The sequence below is a fragment of the Canis lupus genome, chromosome 9 (assembly GCF_048164855.1).
Source record: "Canis lupus baileyi chromosome 9, mCanLup2.hap1, whole genome shotgun sequence".
Taxonomy (NCBI): Eukaryota; Metazoa; Chordata; class Mammalia; order Carnivora; family Canidae; genus Canis; species Canis lupus.
Genome location: NC_132846.1, coordinates 58,292,262 through 58,314,733, shown reverse-complemented (window position 1 = coordinate 58,314,733; position 22,472 = coordinate 58,292,262). Strand labels below are relative to the sequence as shown.

Sequence of the window (22,472 nt, the reverse complement as noted above, 5' to 3'; positions counted from 1 at the left end):
GCAATTACGAAGGCTGTTAACAGCACTAGATTCATACCCTCTAGTTTTTGTGCTACAAAGAGAAAGGACATTTCTCTCTCCTGGTGTCTGCCCATCAGCGCAGTCCAGGATTCTCCAAATTTCAAGTGCGTACTGCTGGGGTTCAGGGAGAGACATGTAAAATAAAATAAAATAAAATAAAATAAAATAAAACAAAACAAAACAAACAACAACAAAAAACCAGGATTGTCAACTGAGCCAAGTTATCAATTATTTATCCAAATCTATTACACTTCATTCTTTGAAAATAGAGTTGGGCCCCTTTAAAGGTATTTCCTTAGCCAGCTGGCACATTGTGAAGCTCTGTCAGTAGAGTATAGAAAATATACTGCAAGAAGAAGGGGTTATCCTTTCTTGTGTTGTGCTAGCTCAGCTTGGCTCTGGCAGGGTGCAGCTTTTCCAGCACCCAGGTCTTCAAGCTCATGCAGCTTCTCTCATGCCTAGCATCTGGGTCGTCCAATGCACACTGGTCAGCGGCACTCAGCAGCTGGCAGGTTTCCCCAGCAACCCTCTTGGAAAGTGTTACAATGGGATGTTTCTGGCTGTATACCGCCTCTGCATGGCTTTCCTCTTCTCCAGGCTCCTGCAAGGTAGATCTACAGCAAGCTCTACCAATGAGGCCTCACAGTGTGTCTTCCACAGTTGAGATGTCCCCAAGCATGTTCAGATCTCAGCCCTGGGAGTGGAGGGAGGGGATATTCTTTGGTCACTCTAGGGAAATCCCAAGGGATTTCTAGGGAAATCAATTTTCCAGTGCTGCCACAACAAATAACCACAAACTTGGGGCTTAAAAACAGAAAAGTACTCTTTCACAGTTCTGGAGTTCAAAGTCAAGATATTGGCTTGATTGGTCCTTTTTGAAGATTCGGAGAGAGGAAATCATCCCATCCTTCTCTCTCCTTTCCTTTCTTTTAGGGAGGAAATTCAATTAGCTAACATATAGGACATACTTAGCTTCAGATATAGTGTTCAATAATTTATCAGTCGCATATAGCACCCAGAGCTCATCACATCATGTGCCATATCTCTTTCCTCTTTCCATATTGCTTTTGGTGGTTGTCTGCATTCCTATCCATTCTTTGCTTATAATTGCATCATATCAACCTCTGCCTCTACCTTCACATGGGTATTGCCTTTTCTGCAAAAGACTCTAAGATCTCCTTAAAAGAATACCTGTCACCAGATTTTTAGCCCACTCTAATCTATATGGTCTCATCTTAAATTAACTAATTATATCCACAAATACCCTATTTACAAAGAAGGCCACATCCTGAGATTTGGGGTGTACATGACTCTTCAACCTAGTATACCAGGGTTAGTGCTTCTTCTTGTAAATGGTATTCCTAAATCTCTAGGGTTCTCTTTACTTGTTATTAGCTAACCTTTTCTTACTCCAATACTCTTCTATAGTTAATCATTTTTTTATATCAAACTTTTCTTGTTCAAATAACTGTGTGGTGGTTTCTGTCTCCTGATTAGAGTTTGAGCGCCTTTTTTAGAGCAAAGGAATAGAGAAGGCAAATTATTTAAAAGAAATAAGGATTGTGGGCTAAAGGTGGCACCTGGGTGGCTCAGCCAGTTAAGCATCTGCCTTCAGCTCAGGTCATGGGATTGAGCTCAGTGTCAGGCTCTCTGCTCAACAGGGAGCCTGCTTCTCCCTCTCCGTCTTCTTGCCACTCCGTTTACCTGTGTTCTCACTCTCTGTCAAATAAATAAATAAAATATTAAAAAAAAGGATTGCTGAGCAAAGAAATACAGCATATTATACCATTCTTAATATCAAGGATCAGAGAGATTTGCTTAAATAGCAGAATGTCTAAACAATGGCTTTGTATACAGTGGGCACTTAATAATGTTATCCAATGATTAATATTGTACAGTGGGACTTTTGTATCTTCCATTACTGTGTCTTTTTGGGTGGGAATCTTATGTTCTGTAGTGATTTTTTTTAACCAAATCTCTGAAGGAAAAACATAGTTCTATAACATTACCATTGATTTCCTAGAAAACAATCCTTTACCAAATCTAGTAGAGCTTCAATTTTCCTTCCCTTTCATATCTTTGGGTTATGCCTATTAATCTGTATTTAACTTTATTGTTTTTAGAACAATGAGTCTATATCAATCACATATACCTTCAGAATTTTTGTTGTGTAGCACATACTGTATGCTTAGTCATTATCTCTTGAATAAATGAATTGCTCTCGAATCCTTATAGATACTTTACTAAATGTTTACTTTGTATAGGCATTGTTTGTAGTACTTTCTAATTATCTACTTAATACATCAATCATTTGATGTAGGCACAATTACCATCACTGTTTTATAGACAAGAAAGAGAGGCTCAGAGAGGTTAAGAACTTTCCTCAAGGTGACTCAGCTCATAAATGGGGTTTGAACAAGGTCATGGTAGCAGCAGAGTTCATAGGCTTGACCACAGCACTATAGTGCCCCTTGTTTCTCCAAGTAAAAAATATTCACACTATTAAAAGAACATCCTTTCTCACCATATAAGGTGTAACTCACCATTAATAACTGGCATCACATAATGACTTTTGTTAGTAAGTTTTATAAATTCGCACTAGATTCATTACATCATCCCAATTCCCTGAGCTAAGTGTAACACAAAGTGATGCTGCTGATGAGCCACAAGTACAAATTAAAAATATGGCTAATAGGGAAAATTTTACTGGTAGACAAGTTGCATGGTCTCTCAGATCTCTATTCCACAGGGAAACTGGATTGTACACACCATGGCAAATGTTCCCATGTAGAGGGACCTCATTACCTTTGTCTAAAACTCTGAAATCCCAAGAACATAATCAATTGTTCAAAAAAAAAATATGCTTTAGATTGAGTTTACCTCTGACCAAAGGTCCTGAACTGGATGTAATCAATCACAATCTTTATATTGGGAATTACATGGACTAATTCATTTAAAACCATCTTTAGGTGCAGGTACTATTTTAGGTTCTTGGGACATATTGATGCTAAAGACACTAGATGCCTACTTTTGGAAAGCTTAGATTCATTGTTCTGTAATATCTCTTTCTGGTTGGATTGTCCCCACATCAGAACTTTTGTCTTTACCATTTGCATTGGTAAAGTTTTTTGTTGTTGTTGTTTGTTTGTTTTTTGTTTTCTTATTGTGAGCAACAGACACTAGCTTAACTACCTTCACCAAAGTGAGAATTTTTAAGGGGAATACTGGTGTAGCTCGTGTGAGGAAGAGGGGGCCAAAACTAGCAGGAATCTCTCCGGGGGCACGGCAGCAATGTTTTTGAGCTCTCTTCCTAGAGAACTATTAAGAGGACAGGTTTCTAAGACTTCTCGGTCTCTCTGTCCTTCCAGTCAAACCCCAGCTTCTCAGGGAAGAGAATCTTAATATCCCAAGTTGTTAGATGCCTCTGTTCCCAGACAAGTTTCTTCTGGGCAGGGCAGCAGCACAATGTCACTAGAGTTAGAGTTGGCAGCCTCACCTCCTGCCACCTCTTGTACTTCTGGTAAAGTACAGAACTGGAGGAGTCAGATATCCTAGGCTAAAATCCTGACTAGAATCCTGACTAGAATCTCCTTATATAAGTATGACATTGGGGGAAAAACTAATAGATGAGCTTCTCTATTTTTTATACAAAAAAGTCACTCTCTTCCAAAGCAAGTTATTAATTCTACCTCTTATCTCTGATTCTGGCCTTTTTATGCTGTTATGCCACATGCAGTAATTGAGAGCAGGTTCTCTGGTGCCAGAGTGCCTCATCTGAATCCTCCCTCTTCCATTTACCATCTTGTGACCTAAGGCACATTCCTTAACTCTCTAAGCCCAGTTTCCTCATCAACAAAATGGGATTCATATCCGGGTGATCAACTATGCGTGTTTGTCTTAAAGATCATGAGACTTCCAGTGCTAGAAGCAAACCTGGGTGGTTGGATTCAAACATAACACCTACTTCATTGGGCTGCTATAAAGATTAAATAAGAATGTGTGAATTTGGCCCTTTGAACAGTACCCAACATAAAGTAAATACCCAAGAAGCATCAGCTATTATTACCGTCAATCTATTATTAATCTATTTGTAGCTATTATATAAATGGTCATTTTAGGTGAAGAACTATCTTTAGAGTGTCTATATGTTAAAAAAAGATCTTTGAACACAGCCCCTGTTCTCAAAAAAATCTTAGGTTGAGAGAGAGGTAAGAAATAAATGAATATAGAAATACCTGTAATATCATGAAGGATAAAACTATAGGAGGGAAATATAAGCAAGACATTTTGGAAAAGAACAATAAGTAGGAGCTAAGGTCATTGTCAGGAGTGTGAGGACTCAGGAAGTGGTGCTCCTGCTTCAGGGATGGCCCATCTCCAGGGCATGGAGCACAGGAGTGACCTAAGCTGAAAGTGAGAGCAGGACGTAGGGAGGTAACACTGAAGAGTGGGCTCTGTGTGATGTTCCAGGAGGGTGCAGGAGGGGTAATAGAACCCTGTGTTCTAGCTGATGAGGTAGGAGAGCTGTTAAGGGTCCAGAGAGAGTCAGAGAGGAATTAAAAAGGCAAGATGCCATTATGGAAAGAAAAGATATTTAAGATTAAAGATTTAAATAGCCTATAATTTAAAAACAACCATTGATAAATTATTATCATCAACTTTTGGTATATACACTTCAAGATTTTATATATGTATATAAGCATATATTTAAATTTTGTATTAATGCTATACAACTTCTTTTTAACCATCATTCAACATATGATCCACTATTTATGATAATTGAATCATCATTTCTGTATATATCAAATCTCTATAGATGTATTTATGGCACATACTCAAAATACTATTTGATACTTTACAAATTATTTTGTAACTAATTCTTTAATTCAGTTAAAGTAGACTTGAACATACTCTTTTTATTTTTATTTTTTTTAATTTTTATTTATTTATGATAGTCACACACAGAGAGAGAGAGAGGCAGAGACACAGGAAGAGGGAGAAGCAGGCTCCATGCACTGGGAGCCCGACGTGGGATTTGATCCCAGGTCTCCAGGATCACGCCCTGGGCCAAAGGCAGGCGCCAAACCGCTGCGCCACCCAGGGATCCCTGAACATACTCTTTTTAAATGATCTCCCAAACATTTGAAAATTATGGGAAATTGGTTGTCTTTTCATTTTGTAATTTGCACAATAATATGGCACAGACATCGATGGCTATCTTCAAGGTCATTGTGTGTAAGCAATTCATCATAGTGGAAAGAATATAGTTACTGGGAGAAATGAGAAGTTGCTAAAATTCTGAATCTTCTTCATCTTTCCCACATACTGTCTGTGAGACCTAGGGCCAATTACTCTATGCTCCAATTTTACCATTTGCAAAATGGTATAATAACATGATCCACGTGATCCACCTCATAACTTCATGAGGGTTAACTTAATTTATGCAAATGATTTACACAGTACACTAGGAAGCCATAACTGCATTTGCTACATTTTATAAGTTATTTCTGGTAGGAAAGGACACACTGACATGGGGCTCAAAGTCATTATTTATATGACTATTGGAAGCAACTCTTTTGATCTTATTCCTCACTCTGGCAAAGTGAAATACATTCACTGCATATGTCAAAGGACTTAGCTAAGTCCCCATATTACAGTGATCTGCCCCATTCACTAGGGAAGCGTAGCTTAGAACTGAAAATCCAAGCTAGAGGTAGTACAAAGTATGTAAATACTGGAGACATGTGTCAGTGCCTCTTGCTTCCATCTGTTGTGTCTAAGATGGTATTTGCTTGTTTTTCCTCTTGAATGAAAGAGTAAGTTCCTCTTAAAAAAAAAAAAGAAAGAAAAAGAAAGAGTAAGTTCCAATATTGACAATGAGAAGCCAGTCAATACTTTATCACATATTTTATATTGTATAGAAGATTACAGTACATCTTTGTAAGGTTTTTTTTTTTTTTTTTTTTTTAGAAGATGTTTTGAATTTTGTCAGCGTTTGGTGTTTAGTTCAACTTCAAGTAAGTTTGTCATTCAACTTGGTATCTCAGGAAGAGATAGCTTATTCACTTCCCATACCTTAAGGCCTTTTAAAAAAAATGAGATTATTGCTGCCTAAAGATAAACAGATGAAAATTTAACACTATCCAAAAGAAATGACTTTGTTTTTTGAAGGATGAGTAAGTTTTCTTCAATAGAGAAATTATAAGAGGATTTCATCACCCTTAATGGACACAAGGAAAACTTGCAGGGTACGTAGCTATATAGTAATGTAACTTCATACCTCATAAATCATAATCTAAAATATCCACTCTTTTTAATTGCTCCATTAAATAATTAAGTTTGACTTAAGGAGAAAGTCACACCTCATCTTGGAGGAACTCCAGTGTAGACGGGCTAAATGTTTGTTTAATGAATACCTATCTTAATAGAGCTAACTGCTTTCAACACTTCAGATTTTGCTAGTGGGTATTTTTATTCACTTGAAATAGTTCACCCAATGATTTATATCAGATTAATGAGTGGCTGCAATTTCCTCTCATTAATTAAAAACTAGGGGGGAAAAAGCATTTTTTTCATATCATTATGAATTCAACAAAAGATTGGTCAAAAAAGTATGCTTCTTTTTTCGTCATCAGAAATGTAGACTTTTAGCATATGATGAAAATTAAAACTTTGTGTAGATTACATTTTTTAACTATAGGAACACTTGTTTTTACACAGGAGATCTTACTCTGAGACCCAATATACATAAAGGATATTTGTGTTCAACATAAGACTGAGCAGCAGAACTTCAGAGAAATCCATAGTGAAAACCCTCAACATAGCATGGACTTTCTCATTTTTAGTTCAAACATAAAGACTTACTCTAGTCCCAGAGTTTTTTCACACTAACTTTCCTACATATTTATTTCCTTCCTCCTGTCTTCTCATATTAGACTGCTTGCCCACTGGCTCCCCACGGACTGTCAAGAACCACACCAAAAGGCCCTTCTTGCTATTGCTGTTTTGTGTTGATGTTCACAACAAACATGAAAATCACTCTCTGAATCCTGAGGTGTAGGAAACCTCTCACCCTTTCTTGGTCAACTCTTGGATCATCCTGATTGAGACACCTTGGGTTTACCTTGGATGAATTTCTGTGGGAATCACTGTACCAACACTGATGTCACAGATTAAATAACAACTTCAAAGGATAGAGGGAGAGGTTACTGCCTTCCTCTTTATTCCAATATTAAAAACATTCCAGAGACAGTTGTTAAAATGACACAACTTTACACTGTTTCTGTTAATGTACATTAACAGTTTTTTTTTTCATTTCCTTCTTATTGATTCAATGGGCATTTATAATGTATCTTTTTAGTAGGAAATAGTGAGCCAGCAGTTCTATGGATAAACTCATGTGCAATCTCCACAAAGAAGGACACCAGATATGTTTCTAACAACACTGCTTTCCTAGTAAGTGGCACAGGGATATGACAGGATCCATAATCATTTGTTAAACAAACAAACAAAAAATGCATGTCTGAAGGAGGTAAGGTAGAGAGAAGAAACAGCAGGCACACAAAAACTCTCCTCTCTGTGCTGAAGGAAATTTTGTTCATAAAACTTTATTTAATCCCTTAGCAACTCTGTGATTTTTGAATTATTACAAATTTAGTTATGAAGGAACTGAATTTCATTAAGTTGGTGTGACTTATCCAAGTTCATCCACCAGGATAAAAATCCAAATGGTTCTGAATAGGGAGATACAGTCTGTGCTGCTTTGGGGTGGTTTTTTTTTCTCAAGCATTTTTGGGGAAATACATGATTTATTTGAGAGATCCAACACATATATAGCAAGATGCAAATTAACTCAACATTTTAAAGATATAAAGGGAGACTTTAAATACATTTGGCATGAGTTTGTTTCCTCTAAGCTATATTCATAGATTTCTGCCATTAAGTTTCCTTCTGTGGAATAATTTGAGGAATATTGATTATTCTACATTGTCTCTTATTAAAATAAAAAATGGAAATGTACCCTCTGATGGTTAAATATAAGATACTTAGAACATGGGACTGAAGTGTCACATATAAACACAATTTGCACCTTAAATACTGAATAGTCCTTCAAAGTTTGTTTGGAGGAAGACAAGCCAGAGATATTGAGGTGTGCTTACTACCCAGAATCTCATATTTTCAGTCAGGGCATGGAAAAGTACTAAAATTAGATTATCTTAATTCCTTCCTTCTGAAGCTACTTTGGAACTTGTTGCTCCTGTTATGTTGGGTGCTGCTACACCCAATGTTGTTTAGCAACGTTCCCAGGGACCAGAACTGGTGCGTGTGAACAGAAACAAAAGGCCATTGACATAAATAACACTTAATGGTATGCAACTTATACCAAGGTGTTCCTATGCATGCAATCATGTACTGATTTTTAAACTCTGTCCTAGAATGAACCATTTGTTCAATAAGGAAGTCAGCACAGTGAGAAAATCCATGACCAATCTTGTGTCTTGGTTTGCGAACCTCCTTCAGCTCAGCTAACTCACATAGCCTCATCTACTTGAATGACAAGCAATTTATATCTGCTGTTGAACACAATGGAAACATGCCTCACAAGGAACACAACCATGTTAAGAAGTTTTTGTGCAAAAAAAAAAAAAAAAAAGGAAGTTTTTGTGCAGCAGGGTCTTGTGGAGAATCTCAAATTGGAAACATATTTATCTCTTTTAACCACGGAAAGCCTCCTGGAGCAGCCTTTCTATCTGCTGAAGGCAACTGATAAAAGATGTATGTTTCAACCACAGGCAAGGCTACTTTTGTGTGGTGACCCTGCTGATGTACAAGTTGAAGGCATGGCATGGAAGGAAAAGACTGAGATCTGTGTAGTCCAATATGGTAGCCACTGGCACATCTGTCTATTGAGTATCTGGAATGTGGTTAGTGCTATATATTTAAAAGATAAACCTATGGAAATATGAGTTACATAAAGCATCCTATAGCAATTGACTTTACCTACTTATTTTTACTCTTTTCAGGGTGGCTACTAGAAAATTTATTTATTTTTATTTAATTTTTTAAAGATTTTATTTATTTATTCATGAGAGAGAGAGAGAGACAGAGACACAGGCAGAGGGAGAAGCAGGCTCCATGCAGGGTGCCTGATATGGAACTCGATCCTGGGTCTCCAGGATCACACCCTGGGGGGAAGGCGGCGCTAAACCACTGAGCCACCCTGGGGGCTGCCCTACTAGAAAATTTAAAGTTACATTATCTCTTGTGGAAGGACTACACTAGGTTATAAAGAATGTGTGTATAATTGTGTCATTTTCTAGGTGAGATGCTTAACCCATCACTGAAAGGTAGAGGCACATATTTTACCACTCAAATTTTGAATGTAAAGCAGAATTATTAGTAACTATAGGCATAAGTTAATACCTCGGGTTTCATTGTATTCAACATGAGTTAAAAATATTTGATATTCTAGTTGTTCAGGCTGTCAATCAAGGACATGGGCTCATTTTACCCATAAGCCATGTTTATGAGAAATGTTAACTTTCCACACCAACAGACCTAACTGACAGCAGGATATGATCAATTCTATCTGTTCACCATTGTACACATAGCACATTGATGAATGACTATTTGTTAAATAAGTGAGTGAATTAATGGATGCAATCACTCCATGTTTCAAGTATTCAATAATGTGAGCTCTTATTGCTATACTCTCAAGTTATTCTTTTGGGGTTTAGAAAGGATTTTCCAAAGGATTTCTTTGTCTTTCAAATTAATACGTGTGATTTAATAAAGCTAATTTTTTTTTCAAAAATAAGTTCTTTAAAACATTTTTTTATGTTCTGTTTAAATTTTTGTTTTGTATTTTATTTCTAAACCTACCAGATATTAACAAATACATTGAAGGAATCTAAACAAGATTGATTTATAAATACACTGATAGATGCTTTTAAATGTTTCAGTATTATATATAAAATTAGTATGATGATGCAAGCCTAAGTTATTTTTTCAGTTAAAAATTTCAAATTATAATCATAAGCCACAGGCTAAATTCTCTCAAATGCCATACTTATTTGAATGATCAAATATGCAAATTGTTTAAACTCTTTGGTCAACTTAATTTCTTTTTTTTTTTTTTTTTTTTTGGTCAACTTAATTTCTATAGTTAATTCTAAATCTTTTTTTGTTTGAAAGATACTTACTACTAAGAAAATAATTATGCCATTATAAAGTATTTGGGGCAATATCTGTCAGATAGACTCCATGATCCCTGAGATGGTGCCTGATTTCTTGCTGGCAACACTAGTGGAACCCATTGGCCTTCGTGAGGGTCAATGATGTGGACAGTCCTACCTCATATGATGTCAATATCATTGTCCACATAGCTGTGTGGTTCACCCCAGGGCTGGTTACAAAATTTGGAGCTCAATGCAAAATGAAAGTGCAGGATCCTTTTGCAAAATACACAAGAACTTTTTTTTTTTTTTGTATATTTTTTTATTGGAGTTCGATTTGCCAACATATACTATAACACCCAGTGCTCATCCCTTCAAGTGCCCCCCTCAGTGCCTGTCACCCAGTCACCCCATCCCCCCACCCACCTCCCTTTCCACTACCCCTAGTTCGATTCCCAGAGTTAGGAGTCTCTCAGGTTCTGTCTCCCTCACTGATATTTCCCACTCATTTTCTCTCCTTTCCCCTTTATTCCCTTTCACTATTTTTTATATTCCCCAAATGAATGAGACCATATAATGTTTGTCCTTCTCCGATTGACTTACTTCACTCAGCATAATACCCTCCAGTTCCATCCACGTCGAAGCAAATGGTGGGTATTCATCGTTTCTAATGGCTAATATTCCATTGTATATATAGACCACAGCTTCTTTATCCATTCATCTGTCAATGTACACCAAGGCTCCTTCCACAGTTTGGCTATTGTGGACATCGCTGCTATAAACATTGGGGTGCAGGTGTCCCGCCATTTCACTGCATCAGTATCTTTGGGGTAAATCCCAAGCACTGAAATTGCTGGGTCAACTAAGAACTTTAAGACCAAGATGATGAGAGCAGAGCTTTGACCCGAGTGTAGGACCATACTCAGCAAGGGCCCTTATGTGATTGCACAGGTTTCATACCTCATTCACATCCTTGTCCAGGTTTAGATTCTGCAACTCCAACTTCAGCTGCATGGTTGAATTTCATATTTAGGTTGCTCCCAAGTGACTCAAATGTGTTTTCACTGAGCCCTGAAAAACCTTTGGTCATAAGGACACACTGCTTTTATTTTGTTTTGTTTTGTTCACATTTTCCCTGCCTAGTAGACCATACGAACATCTTCACATATAAAACTATCTCAGCTTTGGCATATTTTTCATATTTATTTATCTCCCTGCAGTCACAGTTTTAATGCCACTCTTTGCAAAGGCCTGGCATCTATCAGTCTTTCTTGCTGTCAGTGTGCCTAAAGCTCTGAAGAAAGTCAGAGAAATGGTTGACCTAATCCTCATCTTTTCCAGTCTCCTCTCCTCCAACTCCTTCGCTGACTCTATTCTTTCTTTGTCTTTATTCTTTCCTTCTGGTCTTTTTGCACGTGTATTGCACAGAAGCTGCTTTACAAGCACCATAAAAGAGGCTGAAACAATTTTTAAAAAATATTTAGAAAGCGGGTGAGGAGTGGAAGAGAGAGAGACAATATCCTCAAGCTGACTGGTGAGTGTGGGGCCCAACAGGAGGTTCAATCCCAGGACCCGGAGACCAAGACCCAAGCCAGAACCAAGAGTCAGTGTCGCAACCAACTAAACCACTCAGGCACCTCTCTGTTTTTTAACATTAAACATTATATGACTCTTTTTGCTATTGAACTGAGAATATACATTATAACAGAGCAGCTAAATAAAACTAAGAAAGTAAAATCACTTTGTAAAATCAATTAAAAAAATAATCTGAACTCATGTCTCTCTAACACTTTGCAATCTTCATGTTTAATTCTAACAGAAGTAGTACTAGAGGATCTATGGCATTAGGTATTTTCTCTTTAGAATTTGATCCAAGAGGCAGTGTTGAAAGTATGGCCTGACGTGATTCAAGGGATGAAATGAGACTTGATCTACATATTCATTTTAGTAATCTCAGTCATTTGGAAGGGTGTGTGAATTCACATGTGTGAGGTTGGTGGGAAATGATCAGAAGTCTTCACACTTATATGTGTTGGCCAATACTTTGCCTTATACAGTCCCATCAAGCTGCTTTCTCATTGTTTTCAAAACATGAAGGAAATGAGATTATTTCGTTAGTATTTTGCCTCATCCTGCAAAGTTGGAAGTATACCTTATGTGAATATGTTCCATTACTTTGGGAAAAATATTGCTTTTTCCTAGTTGATATTTATGGTAAAATAAATTTGGGAAAGACGTTATGCTGGCAGATATTCATCAGCCTGTAGCACAGGATGCTGAGTCCACCTGTCACAGCTTGTCTGGAATATAATTGGATAAGATCCTATAGCAAGAATGAAATTCATCATGTCGCCACTGGAGAAGTCTATCAAAGTCTTCATTTGTTTCACGATGTCCTTGCCTGATCAAACCCATTTGAATCTAAAATTTTCTAATTCCAAGGACTGACATGATGACGGGAAACAGCTGGTAAAAGGCCCCAGGATGCCTTATGCTCTTTCATGTAATTGCAGGCAGTTTTCTAAGACTATTCAGAAGGATTACTTACAATTATAGTTCATTATGATATCATAGATTTTTCCCCCCAGAGTAGATAGTCAAAATGTATAACATTCTTGTTGTGGATATATTAATACCAACTTTCTTTGCAAGAATAAATTACAAAAACATCTAAGGCAGCGTAAACCCAACTATATTAGATTTATTCTTTCCTTGTATTCAGGGAGGAATTATTATGAAGCTAAGATTACATGTATGTAAATTGAAAAACTCGGGGCCTGCCACCATAACACACACCCAATCAATCAAAAGTATTTTTCTTTTGTGCAAATGACTTCACATGTTATATATTACCTTGTATGACTTTTACATCAACCATATGAGGTGGTAATAGCTGGTATTTTATTTGATAAAACCAATTCTCAGTCTTTTTGTTATTTTCTCATGGTAACAGATATGGTCAGTAGGAGTAAAGCCAGATCATCTAACTCCAAATTCATTTTTTTTTACTTTAACAAGGGCTAAGAAAGCAATACTTTTTGAAAGTAATTCTTATAGCAGGATGTCCTTTAGTGCACTACACATAGGGATTACTACTTGTTCATCATAACTGGATTCCATAAATAGTTTTATAAAAATTGAATGTCATTACCTGTATTAAATCATGGAAAACTTATACACAACTAATCAAGAAAGAAAATACATATCATCTCATTTTAATTCAATTTCATCTAAAATTGGATACAGATAGATTATTGAGCATTTTGTTCAATCAAAAGCATTTTGTTGCAAGAACAAACTGATTCAGGTAGTTTATGCTAAAAAGGGAAAATGTATTAGAGCTCAATCAAAAACCATTCTGTTGCAAGAACAAACTGATTCAGATAGTTTATGCTAAAAAGGGGAAAACATATTAGAACATATGGTCTTTTTTTTACACAATCTTAGGACAGGATATATAAAATTAAATTTGAGGTAAATCTGAGCTATGATCAGCTTTTTATATCTGATTTGTTTTCTCTTATTGATGACCACTTTTATCACCTTTCTGTGGATGTGACTACAGGAAAGCCCCTGATATTAAGCAGCCAGATAGGCCTCCCATTCCTGAACCTCATTTAAGACCTACTTGCATAAAAAAATATGATTGGCCAAGCTCAGTAGTGTTACCCTTTCCTTGAAAAGGAAAGTTCAAGGTTATACACAGGAAATATGATGACCAGCTCTTGTTCCTTTGGTGTGGAGCTGGGAAAAGCTATCACAAGCATTTATGGAATAAGTAGATTCCTCAAGAGCACCTATTAACTGCATAATATTCTATGAATTGCAAAATTACTCTGGATTAGTTTTCTCTGCTACTTTCAAGGAAGATTTTTTTTTTTTTAAATCTCAAGTTTAAATTCGAATGCCATCGAAAAGGAAAAATGGTTTATTTCTGTTCCCTTTGTTTCTTTATTGCTTTACATTTCACTTGAGAATACCAACTCACACCACGATTTAGAAAATTGTATAGAAGTCAGTCAGTGCTTGGATCAAGTTAGTAAAAAATATGTTTTAAGGCACATGCAAGGTATTATGTTAGGACCTTTAGGTAAAAAAAAAAAAAATCAGATGAAAATTCTTTACTCTCTATAGATTTGTTTATTCTCAGTGACATGATCTTACAAACATTCTGGGCATGATCGATTCAATACTCATTGTTGTCATTTATAATTATCATTGACAATTGTCATTTACAGTTATAAAACACCCTGAAGGAAGTAAATGATTTATACTCAGCGCTAGTTAGCTATCTAACATTCAGTCTCCCTTTCTTTAGGAACAGACTTTTATGTTGTTGGAGGTGACCAAAAGCCTAACTAACATGGTGTTTTCCATTCCTTTCTTGGGTGGGTGTGGTCAGCGACATCTGAGCACAAATATGGGTGGGATTTCTGGTAAAACTCTTAAAAGAGGTCTCACCAAGGTTTCCTTTCTACCCATGACTGAGTAATTGATACTTGACTTGCCCTTTTGCTACTGTAAAACCCACTTACCACAAACTGATATATAAACAATGTGTCACACAGCTTTTCTAAAGCAGTGAGCAACAGATAAAGCAGGACCTTTACCCTTGAGAGAAAAAGAGATGACCGCCATATTCTCTAAAATAAAAGATACTCCCTGGGACTAAGGACAAAACTGAGATGGACTAGACCAGCCCTAACAAAGAATGAAGGATCAAAGGGGTCTCTCAGTAATTAATCGGCCTATAAAAACAATAGATAACATCTTTTGAAGATTAGCAGCAAAAACCAAACACCCAGAATGTCCAGTACAAAATAAAAAACCCCTAGTGATATGAAGAAGCAGGAAAATTTGTGTACCATAATGGAAATGGAAAATTGATAAAATAGAAAAAAATACAAATGATCGAGGTAAGATATTTTAAAAAACAGGTTAGTGGAATTATTAAGCTCCACTAAGACAGATAGGAGAGCAAGAAGGAGCACAAGAGGAAGACGGAGAGAAGGGAAGAGATCACTACAGGATAAAAAATATTATAAACAACTTTATGGCAGTTAACCCAACAGCATGGATGAAATAAGCAAACTCTTGATAATTAAAACCTACTCAACTGATGAAGACAAAAGTAGAAAATTTAAGTATCCTTATAGTTATTAAATAAATTGAATTTATAATAAAACCTTCCAGAAAAAAAAAAAAAAAAAAAAAAAAAAAAAAAAAAAAAAAACTCTAGGCCCAAATGGCTTCAGTGGGAAATTTTATCAAACATTTAAAGAAAAGTAATAATGGCTTTCTCTGCGGAATCACCAGGGCGGCCGGGACCCTGTACACATATCCTGAAAACTGGAGGGCCTTCAAGGCTCTCATTTGCTCATTACAGCGGGGCTCAGGTCCGCGTGCTCTCCGCACCACCCCACTTCCACTTTGGCCAAACCAACCGCACCCCTGAATTTCTCCATAAATTTCCTGCCAGCCAGGTTCCAGCATTTGAGGGTGATGATGGATTCTGTGTGTTTGAGAGCAGTGCCATTGCCTACTATGTGAGCAATGAGGAGCTGTGGGGAAATACTCCAGAGGCAGCAGCCCAGGTGGTGCAGTGGGTGAGCTTTGCTGATAGCGACATAGTGCCCCCAGCCAGTACCTGGGTGTTTCCTACCTTGGGCATCATGCACCACAACAAGCAGGCCACAGAGAATGCAAAGGAGGAAGTGAGGCGAATTCTGGGGCTTCTGGATACTCATTTGAAGACGAGGACTTTTCTGGTGGGCGAACGTGTGACACTGGCTGACATCACAGTTGTCTGCACCCTGTTGTGGCTCTATAAACAGGTCCTGGAGCCTTCTTTCCGTCAGGCCTTCCCCAATACCAACCGCTGGTTCCTTACCTGCATTAACCAGCCCCAGTTCTGGGCTGTCTTGGGGGAGGTGAAACTCTGTGAGAAGATGGCCCAGTTTGATGCTAAAAGGTTTGCAGAGAGCCAACCTAAAAAAGACACCCCACGGAAAGAGAAGGGTTCTCGGGAAGAGAAGCAGAAGCCCCAGGCTGAGCGGAAAGAGGAGAAGAAGGCTGCTGCCCCTGCTCCTGAGGAGGGGCCCCTGCTCCTGAGGAGGAAATGGATGAATGTGAGCAGGCACTGGCTGCTGAGCCAAAGGCCAAAGACCCCTTTGCTCACCTGCCCAAGAGTACCTTTGTGTTGGAAGAATTTAAGCACAAGTACTCCAATGAGGACACTCTCACTGTGGCACTGCCGTATTTCTGGGAGCACTTCGATAAGGATGGCTGGTCCCTGTGGTACGCTGAGTACCGCTTCCCTGAGGAGCTCACTCAGACCTTTATGAGTTGTAACCTCATCATTGGAATGTTCCAACGGTTGGACAAGCTAAGGAAGAATGCCTTTGCCAGTGTCATCTTCTTTGGATCCAACAACAGCAGCTCCATTTCTGGAGTCTGGGTCTTCCTAGGCCAGGAGCTTGCCTTTCCGCTGAGTCCAGATTGGCAGGTGGACTACGAGTCCTATACGTGGCGGAAACTGGATCCTGGCAGCGAGGAGACCCAGATGCTGGTTCGAGAGTACTTTTCCTGGGAGGGGGCCTTCCAGCATGTGGGCAAAACCTTCAATCAGGGCAAGATCTTCAAGTAAACATCTCTTGTCATCATCGCCTAGTTGCCTGTACCTGCCCTTCAGAGAGATGGGGGTCATTAAAGGAAACTGAACATTGAACCCTTAAAAAAAAAAAAAAAGAAAAAAAAAGAAAAGTAATAATGATCTTACACAAACTCTTTCAAATACACAGAAGATATATTTCTAACATTTAAAAGAAAAGGAAACTGTAAGATCATATTCCTCATTAATATCAATACATTTGACAAAATGTATGCAGGATTTCTGTACACTGAAAAATTATACACACACACACATTGTCAAAAGAAGTTTGAGACAATCTTAAAAATGGAGAAATACACCATGTTTGTAGGTTGGAAAATTCAATACTCTTCAAATTGATATCTAGATTCAAATAAATCCCAATGCAAATCTCAGTAGGCTAGGATTTTCTTTTTCAAAACTTTACAAATTAATTTTATTTAAAAATTTTTTAAAGATTTTATTTATTTGTCAGAGAGAGAACACAGGCAAAGGGAGAGGCATGTAGAGAGAGAAGCAGACTCCCCAATGAGCAAGGAACCCTATGTGGAATTCAGTCCCAGGATCTTGAGATCATGATCTGAGCCAAAGGCAAACACTTAACCAACTGAACCATACACCCAGGCATCCTGACTAATTTTAAAGCAGGGAAATGAAAAGATCTTAGAGCTTGTAATAGAAAACACAGGATGATGATTTTGCAAATTTGTGGCAAGCAAAGATTGTTTAACAATAAACACACTAGCCTCACAAAAAACAACCTGAACGTCATTAAAATTAAAAGACATCATTAAGGAAATGAAAAAAGAAGCCAAAGGCTTGAAAATACACTTGAAATGTTTATATCTGGGACGCCTGGGTGGCTCAGCAGTTGAGCATCTGCCTTTGGCTCAGGGCCAGATCCCAGGATCCAGGATCAAGTCCCACATCAGGCTCCCTGCAAGAAGCCTGCTTCTCCTTTTGCCTGTGTCTCTGCCTCTCTCTCTCTCTCTCTCTGTGTCTCATGAATAAATAAATAAAATCTTAAAAAAATGCTTATATCTAACAAAGGACTTGCATCTAGAATACATAAATAGCTACAACAAATCCATAAGTAAATAGACAAATAGCTCATTTGTAAAAAGTCAAGACTAAATAACACTTCACAGAACATGTACAGATGGCCAACAATCACATGAAATATATTACCTATCACTCATAATCAGAAAAATGCAGATTAAAATCACATTGTGATACACTAGAAAGTGTAAAATTTTAAAACCTGCCAAACCAAACATTAGCAAAGATGTGAACCATTGGAATATTGTTGGTTGAAGTAAAAAAAAAAAAAAAAAAATGCTACCACTTGGGAAAATTCTGGCAGTTTTTATAAAATTAAGCATACTATGATTAGCGATTTCACTCCCAAATGAAGTTTACCCAAATATTTAGCTATTTATCCAAATATCCACAAAAGCATTTGTTCAAGAATGTTTGCAGCAACTTTCTTCATAATAGCCCCAAACTGGAAACAATCCAAACATCCATTAACAGAAGACTAGATTAACATTTGATATGCTTACATAGTGGGAAACTACTTGGCAATTTAAAATGCAGAGAACTGGGGACCCTGGGTGGCTCAGTCCTTTAAGTGCCTGCCTTTGGCTCAAGTCGTGATCTCGGGGTCCTGAGATTCGAGCCCTGCATTGGGCTCCCTGCTCATTGGGGAGTCTGCTTCTCCCACTCCCTCCTCTCCTGCCCCTGACTCTACTGGTACACATTCTGTCTCTCAAATAAATAAATATCATCTTAAAAAAATAAAAAGCAAAGAATTAATGATGAATGCAACATGAGGAAGTACTAAAAATATTATGCCTGCTATGTGACCAAAAACAAAAACAAATGAATAAAAAACAGATAAAATGAACTCATAGAGTAAGAAATAGAGTGTTTTCTAGCTAGAGTAGAGCTTGATAGGAATCAGGCATGAGGGAATTCTCTAGAGTGGTAGAAATAATCTATTTCCTGATGAAAGCCATGGTTTCATGTATGCATGTTTCAAAACTCATCAAATTGCACATTTTGTATTCATGCATTTCATTTCCTGTAAATTTTACTTCAAATGAAAAATAAAGTAAGTAGCAGACACTATCCTCATCCCATCATCACCTTTCTTCCTCCTTCCTAGAATGCACACCTGGTGGCCGGAGCTTCAGTAAGTATCTTGAACCTTGACATGATGTTGAATATGTAAGGCATTGGCTAATAATGATTTGACAGAAAAAAGAAACAGAGTTTAGGTCTCTAACAATAATGTTCTCATAGATTGGTTGGAGTGCTTTTTTCAAAGTCTTATTTGTTATTTGAATTTTTTGTTATATGAAGCTGGATATAATCTTAATACTAGATGACTAGAGAAAATGTGTGTGTGTGTGTGTTTAAATGAGATACAGTCTCAAATATCAATTACAATATATTTGTTCACAGACTGGACAGAAACATGTGTGCATTCATCTAATTTATGCTCTTTTATTTGGGGAAAAATGCATATCAAATGCTGCAAAATGTCAGTCTGTTCTTAAAACCTCTAAAGAAAAAGATAGCTCAAGCTGTTATGCATTTCAGTGTCTTCTATTGAAATGATCTAAATGTCACTTGCTGTAATTGAGGGTCATTTTTTGGGGAATGGGACATACAAGTCTTAGTGGAAATACAGAACTTCTGTGGGTTCTTACTTGGAGATTTTGAATGATGTCTCCATTCTGTAAGAAAACCACTGAGAAACCTTGACTGTGTTAACTATTTCTTTCATCTCCCTTTCTCTCCTCTACGTTTCCATTCTCCTCTCTCTCCTGGCCTTCCTGCTCCTGCCCTTTCTCTTTTCCCTTACTTTTCTTTCTTTTTATTGATTTCTCTTTATTTTATTTTATCTGTATTTATTTCTCTTTATTTTCTTTGCAATATGGCTATTTTGCTATAATATTTATTGTACTGTAATACTAAGTGGCTATATGTAAATATAAATAATATAAATTACATTATATTGTATATGTTATAAATTATATAAATATATTATGAGTAAATACTGAGAGAATAGTGAGTTCGACTACTTGGTAAATTTGTTGTATCAGGGTCCTTAGGCAGTGCCAGTACGTGTGTTCACAGTTATTAGTAATACAAGCTTAGGAAATATTATTTGAAGTTTATTCCAATATGATCTGCTTCATATGATTTATGTCAGACTCCTTTTGACACTATGAAGATTTTGGAGCTTGCTTTCAGAATTCATGGTGAATTGTGTGAGGAATTCATTGTGACTGTGGTTCAGAATTTAATACAATTGCTTACAGAGGAAAAACTGCTCAAAAACATCACTCTTAAAAGTTTGGAATTGTTTTGTGTGAATATATTCATTGATCATTCTGGTAACATTTATTGAACACCTATTGTGTGCCAAGACCTGGGCTTATGGCAGAGAAAATTCATGAACTATTTGAAATCTCCCATTGTCATGGGACATGACTGTTTTAAAGAATGAGGGCAATAAATGTGTGGCCTTCCCTTGGAGGTGATGGAAAAATCCGTTATGAAAAAAAAAAAAAAAGAAAGAAAAATCTGTTATGGTAATTGGAGACTACTTTTTAAAATGTTCACCTATATAAACATTTAGTATCAAAAATAAAGCAAAAGTATTATGGTAAATGGTAAATATTGGTTCTGGTAAATATCGAAAAAATTTGAAGAATTACAGCTTATTTTTTTATAAATAATATATTTTTTCCAATAAGTAACTTCTATGTACTGAGTCTTCAATTTCATCTGATTCTTTTTAAGATTTGAAGTGAAATTGAACTCCTTGTCAAATAGACTCTTGTTCAAAAAAAATCTAGTAGTGTTTTTTGTGCTAAACTTTTCATTTCTTACAATGAATAACTATAAAAGATTATAAAAATAGTGAAATATGTTTAAAACCGTGAATAAAGGATAGGGATATTTCAGATGATAACATAAAAGCTTCCATTAATATTTTATATTTTTCTCATTAATTTAACAACAAATTTCATATCCATTTTTGAGAGATTCTAAAAAAATTTAAATTAGTTAATGTAATGATTTTATGCACTCATTCATTAAGTATATTTGGAGTGTTACTATTGTGCTAAAATAACTATTAGGAAGAATATACTAAAATATATGTGAAGAAGTTACAAAAGGGCAACCAAATGCTCTGAATAAATTTAAATCTCTGAGTGAATTCAAAGGACAATTCAGAGTGTAGGGAGATTTTGCAGATTTAATCCTATATCTCTGTTGATCTTTTAGTGACAGTGGAAACTAGAGAGCCATTAGGTGAAGAGATGCAGGTGTATTAGTGATTTTGGAAAGACAGGAACTAGTTGGATGTTACACTTTGTGCCAAAGACCCTGATATTAATTCCTTGAGAGATATTATGAAGACAAATTTTATAAGACTATTTATAAAAAATTAATAAAAGACACCACAGACAGAGGGAACTAGCAAGGGTTTACTAGGATTACAATACCCCAGTTTAATTCATTGCTTTTTTTAAAGTATGTTAGAAGCATAGAGCAAAGGAATCTCATAATTATAAAGTACTTTTTTTCCCCTAAATAATATAATTTAGTATTTTTCACAGACTAATCTCATGGATGTGTAAGATAATATAAGGTCTGTATAACAGAACAGCTACAGGAATGTTTATGTTTGAATAGACATTCCAGAAAGTGCTGATTAAGTAGTGATCAACATCAATTTTAAGGGAAAGTTCATTATATCATACAACTCTTTCATCAGACCAGTCCTGACTGTAATTATACTTTTGCCATTTGCTTTAATGAGAATTTGTCAAACTATGTCAATGCCATGAACCTCAAGATGAAAGGTTATATTATATATATAATACATATATAATATATGATACAAATAAAAATATATAATATTTTATATATATAATAAAAATAAATTTTATAAAGCCCCACATAAGACCTCCAGGATAATTCATCAGGTGCAAGATAGAATCATGTCTAAAGAAGGAGTATAGCTTTTCTTTGATGGCATAATTTATTTGAACCTTTGAGATCATGAGTGTTAAAGGTTACCATAAAACTAGAGTGGGCTCATATAGCTTATATGACAAAATGACTGATAATCCCCATATCTTTCTTGTTGGTCAGCTTATCCTATAAATATTCAGGATTCGATATACAGACTTAATAGTATATCTTAAAAATTCAAGCAATATTATCTGATAAGAAATGGGAGATGTAGATGAAAGACCAAAAACTATATCATGTCAAGAAAATGAAAAAAAAGCATGTTTGCCTTAAAAAAAAGTCATTGTATTTGAGGGGGATATGATAATAATCTTCTCTACTTTAAGTGTTGCAATATAGAGTGAAGCAGATGTGCTTCATATAGCTCCAGTGGACAGGAAAGAACAGATATAAGAAAGGTAGTTACTGGACATGACAATAACAATAAGCAAAGGAACTTAAAAACAAATAGAGCCAATCAAAATTAGATATAATTGTTTCATGTGGGAAAGTTCCTTAATCCTAAATAGGTTCTTTCAATTGAACTTAGAGACTTTGGCCCATTCATTTGTTTGTTTAATTATACCCCTGAC

General features: G+C 36.4%; 1 pseudogene; it reads left to right on the top strand.

Annotated features, from left to right (window-relative positions):
- The first annotated feature begins 15,441 nt into the window (after nt 1–15,441).
- LOC140639504 (elongation factor 1-gamma-like) lies at nt 15,442–16,958 on the top strand (annotated as a pseudogene).
- Nucleotides 16,959–22,472: the final 5,514 nt, after the last annotated feature.